We start from the raw sequence: 6,000 nt of genomic DNA on the forward strand, positions 1-6,000 counted from the left end.
AAAAGCAAAATGGAAAAGAAATTAGTAAATTCACATTTTCTGGTCTTAGTCTATCATTACCCTACCAAAATTTAGATTGCTTTGGTTTCAAAAGGAAGTTCTTCCTGAAGATTTGGGAAAGTAGAGCTGACATTTCCTCCTCAAGGAGTTTAGGGAAAGCATTTTCAGTCCATTTGCTGAGAATTCGTAGAGGCAGGCACTTTTTTAATGCCTGATTTTAATTATCCATTTGTGAAAAAGTTTACACAGATGTAGAAGAAATTGACTCCAACTATTTTTTTAAAATAAATTCATTTTATTTCTTATGGCTCTGGTCCCCATGAACTTTTGTCAACAAGCAGAAAGTACCAGTAATTCCCTAAACCATCATCTTTTTCCAGAGGACTTCAAGAAATAGGCTAATCATGGGGGAAAGTGGGCTAGTCTATTTCATGGTGTTTGCAACCCAACGATCCAATAAGCAACCCAATGGGTTTTATTAATATGATCCATTAGGAACGGGTCATTTGTTAGCAAAATAGTTGACATAAAAGGCCACTAGAGAGCGTAGATCTATAATTCCAATTAGGAGTCTTTTTCATTATGCACATGAAAAATATGCCACCACCTAATGTAAGTCACCATCATTTCTTACCTGGACTAGCTCAACAGTCTCCATACTACTCTCCCTACTCCAAGATTGCTTTGCTCCATCCTTTCTCTACAATAGTCATCTCCAAAGTGGGGTACAAGTGCCAAAATGGTATCACAAGGTGATATATTTGTGTGCAGGAAATAGACTAGCTAATATTCAATTACTGATTAACATATATATGCTATTTATATATCTATATCTATCTATCTATACATATCTATGTATCTATCGAGGGAGAGAGAGAGAGAATATGAACATATAAACATTTTGGAGTCACATGCTGATGGGTGTACATGATCAAAACGGTTTAGATGCCTTGCCCTACAAAGCAGCAAAAGTGGTCTTTCAAAAGTATAAAAAATACCATTCCTTGCCACTGTTTAAAACTTAAGTAACTTAATACCTTTGCAAACAGAATACCTAGGGCTTCCCTGGTGGCGCAGTGGTTGAGAGTCCGCCTGCCGATGCAGGGGACACGGGTTCGTGCCCCGGTCCAGGAAGATCCCACATGCTGCGGAGCGGCTGGGCCCGTGAGCCATGGCCGCTGAGCCTGCGCGACCGGAGTCTGTGCTCCGCAACGGGAGAGGCCACAACAGTGAGAGGCCCGCGTACCGCAAAAACAAAAACAAAAACAAAACAGAATACCTACACTCCTTACCACGACCCACCAGGCCTGCGTGCGCTGGGTCCTGTCCATTCCTCAGTCACATTTGGCAGCACTCACCCTCCTCACCCATATGCTTCAGTCACTCTGGACGATCCCTTCCTCCCATGTGCCAAGTTTTGTCCAACTCGTGACCTTTGCATATGCTGTTCCACCTACGTGGAACGCCCACCATCATCCCCATTCACATGGTGGACTCCTTTCCTTTGAAACCTTCACTTTAAATGTACTTCCTTAGACAGACTTTCCCTGACTCCCTAACTAAGAAGAAATATCTTCCACATTTTTTGCATCAGTCCTTTCTTAGTTCCTTCTTAGCATGTTACAGGCTTCAATTATTTTATTTGAATTTTTTTAATACCCACCCCCAAGCAACATGTGGATAAGGACCATGTCTCCCCTGTTCATCTTTCCTTTCCCCAGCATCTCCTTCAGTGCCTGGCTCATGGAAGTGCTCAGTAAGTAACTGGCTAGCAGAGCAACACTAGTGTACCAGCCCTAGCTGCACAGCTGCTAGAAGTTAACATTCTGTAGGTCAGATGTGTCCGTGTGCTGGAAACCACGCTAAGGATTATACATGTGCCCGATCATTTGGTTTTTTACAAAATTTATCTCAGCTGAGTACTATCATTGTCCCCATTTTAAAGATTACGTTAAACAGCTATGCAGAGTCACATGGCAATTTTGTGCAAGAGGCAAGGCTTGAACCCAGGCATCTTATTCCTAATATGTTCTTGACTTTTTGCAATACTGTTGCTACTCCAAATCCAAATAATTGCAGGTAACTTTATTGACAATTTGCTATGTGCCAGGCACTCTAATTAGCTCTTTGAATCATTTTTTAGTAATGTGGAACAATTACTTTTGGAAACAAGTGAGCGAGTTTATTTAGGCTGAAGGGAAGATGTGTATTCTCCAACTTATATTGGCTTTTATTCATTTAAGTGTTGGGGGTAATGTTATATGTGGTTATAGCCACATACACCTTATATGAATACAGTGGTGTGTTCACTACTAACAGAACCTTACTGCACCGACTGCATTAACTGTCACATTGGTTTTTCTTCTTCCCCTTTTCCTAGGTCTCTGTGTCTGATGGATATCTTGGCTTCAGCTGCGCTAAATCACATTTTATGTCTCATCATTAGAACAATGTCTTTTAATAGCTCTCAAAATACTTGGCTCCCCTTGGATACCATTGGCACAAGGTGTCTTGCATTTCAGATCAATTTCACGAAGAACCACACAAAGAAAACTGGGGAGAATAATATGCAGACTCTCCTCATTGCTTGCCAAGGGGATGATGGGATGTTTTAAACTGCCCTTTAAAATATATTCAGGTATCAACAAATACTGGACTAGCTCTGAATTCAGTAATGGTATCTCTTCGCATACACCCAGTCTAAGTGGCCTGAACAGGAGAACTTAAGCCCTCTTATCTGTAAAAATGGGTCTGAGATTATCTACTTGACTCATAAGGTGTTGTAAAATTTAATTCAACTTCATACACCTCTTAGAGATAACAATACTGCCTTGTATTTATATAACTCTTATCTCATCAGACCTCTAAACAGTTTTTGGTTTTTTTTTCTCCTAGTTTAATAAATCTTGCAGCAGCTCCAAAAGTTAGGTAGGGGGCAGGTTTTGCCTGCATCTCACAGAATATAAAGAAATTTATCCAAGGTCACAGAGTTAGAGAAAAAATTTAGAACTAAATTTTGTTATCCTTTTTCTCTCCCTTTAGTCCAAATCCTCCCCCAGTTTGTATATACATGAATTAAAATTCCATACTGTTTTTGTTTAGCGATTATGTGCATTTCTTACACAATCATTTCAGGTTTCAAAAGATAGCTTGTATAGTTAAACAGGAAGAGAGAAGCATGAAATAATATCACTGTCATTGTGTAAACTCATATGCATATATATTTTTCCCATTTAAATAGTCAAACTTAATGTGAAATAGAGAAAATGTGCACTATGACTAAGTAAGTTTATTTAGAGAGGTATTATTAGACTTTTAAAAGTATACCTTTGGGGCTTCCCAGGTGGTGCAGTGGTTAAGAATCCACCTGCCAATGCAGGGGACACGGGTTTGAGCCCTGGTCCGGGAAGATCCCACATGCCGTGGAGCAACTAAGCCCATGCGCCACAACTACTGAGCCCGCACACCACAGCTACTGAAGCCCACACGCCTAGAGTCTGTGCTCTGCAACAGGAGAAGCCATCACAATGAGAAACCAGTGCACCACAACAAAGAGTAGCCCCCGCTCGCTGCAACTAGAGAAAGCCCATGCGCAGCAACAAAGACCCAACACAGCCAAAAATGAAATAAATTAATTAAAAAAATAATAAGATAAAAATATACCTTTACCAAAAAGTCTTAGAATGTATTTTAAAAATTCATTATAGTCTTAAAATGATCTAGAAATTGTAACTTCTATCATTTCTCTCTCTCTTCTGTCCTCTAGCCTGTTAGTGCAACATAAAAAGGCTTTGACATAGTAAATCACAAAACCAACTTCATAATACTTTTCCTATTCCAGTCTCCTTGAAAGTAGAAATATGTAATAAGAACCTGCTTTATAAAAAATAAATTAAATTAAATTAAAAAAAAAGAAAGTACAGATATGAACTCAGTTGGAGCTACATTTCACTTCTGTTTCTTTGGGAGTACTAACTAGAGAAGAGAATGCGAGAGAAATGGAAAGCTGTCCCTCAAATTCTTTAAGCGCCACTGAGATGATAACCAAAAGCTTCCTATATCACAAGAAGAAGTCTTCAGTTATTTTTGTCTCTTTTCCAAAGAACTGATCCAAGGATGAATGAGGTTATCACTGAAGCCAAATTCAGTAGATTTCTAGGGCAAAATATTCCAGCAGAATACAACTCTATAAAATGTATAGTAGCCGTTGAAAAATAAGATCTTTGGGACTTTTCTCTCAGAGAACAAGCATAGCTTGCAAAGAAAAGGAGGGAACAAATCAAAGAATAAGCACAATTGGGCAGACACTAACTACTTTGTGCTGCTTCCCATTTCTTTGTTTGATCTGGACAAAGCATAGACATACTCCAGCCCTCACGAGTCCAGACATCCTGACAGTATGCTACTCTCTGGTAGCAGCACGGAAGTACACTGAAGAGGAAGGCAAGAGAAGTGATCAAAGCAGAAGTTATTGTGTCTATCTGCCTCTGGTGCTTGGAGACAGGACAGCGTGAGGCTTAAAATCCTATACTTTGAAGTCAAGATCCTAGTCGTAAATCCCATGTATGCCATGCCGTAGCTGTGTACTATCATTTGAATTTCTGAATCTCTGTTGCCTAATCTGTAAAATGGAAGTTATATCACTTCCCTCATGCGAGGCTGTTCTATATGGCACAGAGCAGATGCTCAATACCTGTTAGCTGTTTTTAAAGTTATTTCACATTTCAAATACCAACTTCCACTTGACACTGCTCCCTAGGTGGAAGAAAGTTAAAATCCAGTCTACTGAAAAAAATAAATCTATTTCCTGCTGAATATAAAACAAAAATTAAAGACCACCATACCCTAAAAGATATAATAAGAGGGGTAGACAACAGAGATTGAAACTCAGAAGTGTTGCTTTGGAGGCAAATTGAATGGATGGAATAAACTACTGCCTTGTTGGTTCTTGCCAAACCTATCTTCCATGTGAATTGTGGTATAAGGAATCTGCACCTGAGTTTCACAAGCTTCTAGGAGGTCAGCAGTAAATTGGGTGGTAGACTGAACTTTTGACCGTATACTTGAATTATTCTTTGCAATGTGAAAATTTAACTTTAGAGTGGGAAGCAGCCGCATAGCACAGGGAGATCAGCTCGGTGGTTTGTGACCAGCTAGAGGGGTGGGATAGGGAGGGTGGGAGGGAGGGAGACGCAAGAGGGAAGAGATATGGGGACATATGTATATGTATGACTGATTCACTTTGTTATAAAGAAGAAACTAACACAACATTGTAAAGCAATTATACTCCAATAAAGATGTTAAAAAAAAAAAGAAAAGGTCAAAGGAATCCCTTATTGAGTACGTCATGGAGTAAATGCATGCTATTTATCATGAAGAGATACTACAAAGTCTGAACTCATGAACAAGCTTAGATAAATGCCCAAATGAAGATTCATGAGTGTTTGCCATGAAAAACTGTTATTAGGAAGCTCAGCTACCTTTACCTGCTCAGTATCACCAGGTATGATTATGTGAGTCACATGTGGGATGAGGTCTGTCCATTTTCTAAAGCCAGCTGTGGTCCCAGCAGTGGCAGTCTAATGAGCCCCTATCTAAGAAGGCATTGGGTACATTGTTAAGCTGCTTTATGCCTGCTCTCCAAATGCTGGATTTCTGCAGAGGCCCTACGCCAAAATCGGTTATTCCATTCCTCCATCTCCTAGTCCAGCTCCTTGCTGTTTCTAGATTTTGGTTCCCTGAATTGATGACCTCATGGTGCCTACCAGCCACCCTTTGTAGCCTAATTCTTGATCCTGCGTGCATATCCTATGTCATTGCATCCTAGATCTTGTCATTTCATTAGAGAACATTTGAAATGTATCCATAGCCTTTTAAGTGTTCTTATTATGGAAATTATCCTATAATAAAATTTTCAGTGCTGTTGTTTTAGTGCTAAGTAGGTAACCACTACCTCTTTTCTATATTCTCTTGGCCACTGGGATCTATTCTGACATTGTA

Source organism: Lagenorhynchus albirostris, chromosome 16, assembly GCF_949774975.1.
Source record: "Lagenorhynchus albirostris chromosome 16, mLagAlb1.1, whole genome shotgun sequence".
NCBI classification, from domain to species: Eukaryota; Metazoa; Chordata; class Mammalia; order Artiodactyla; family Delphinidae; genus Lagenorhynchus; species Lagenorhynchus albirostris.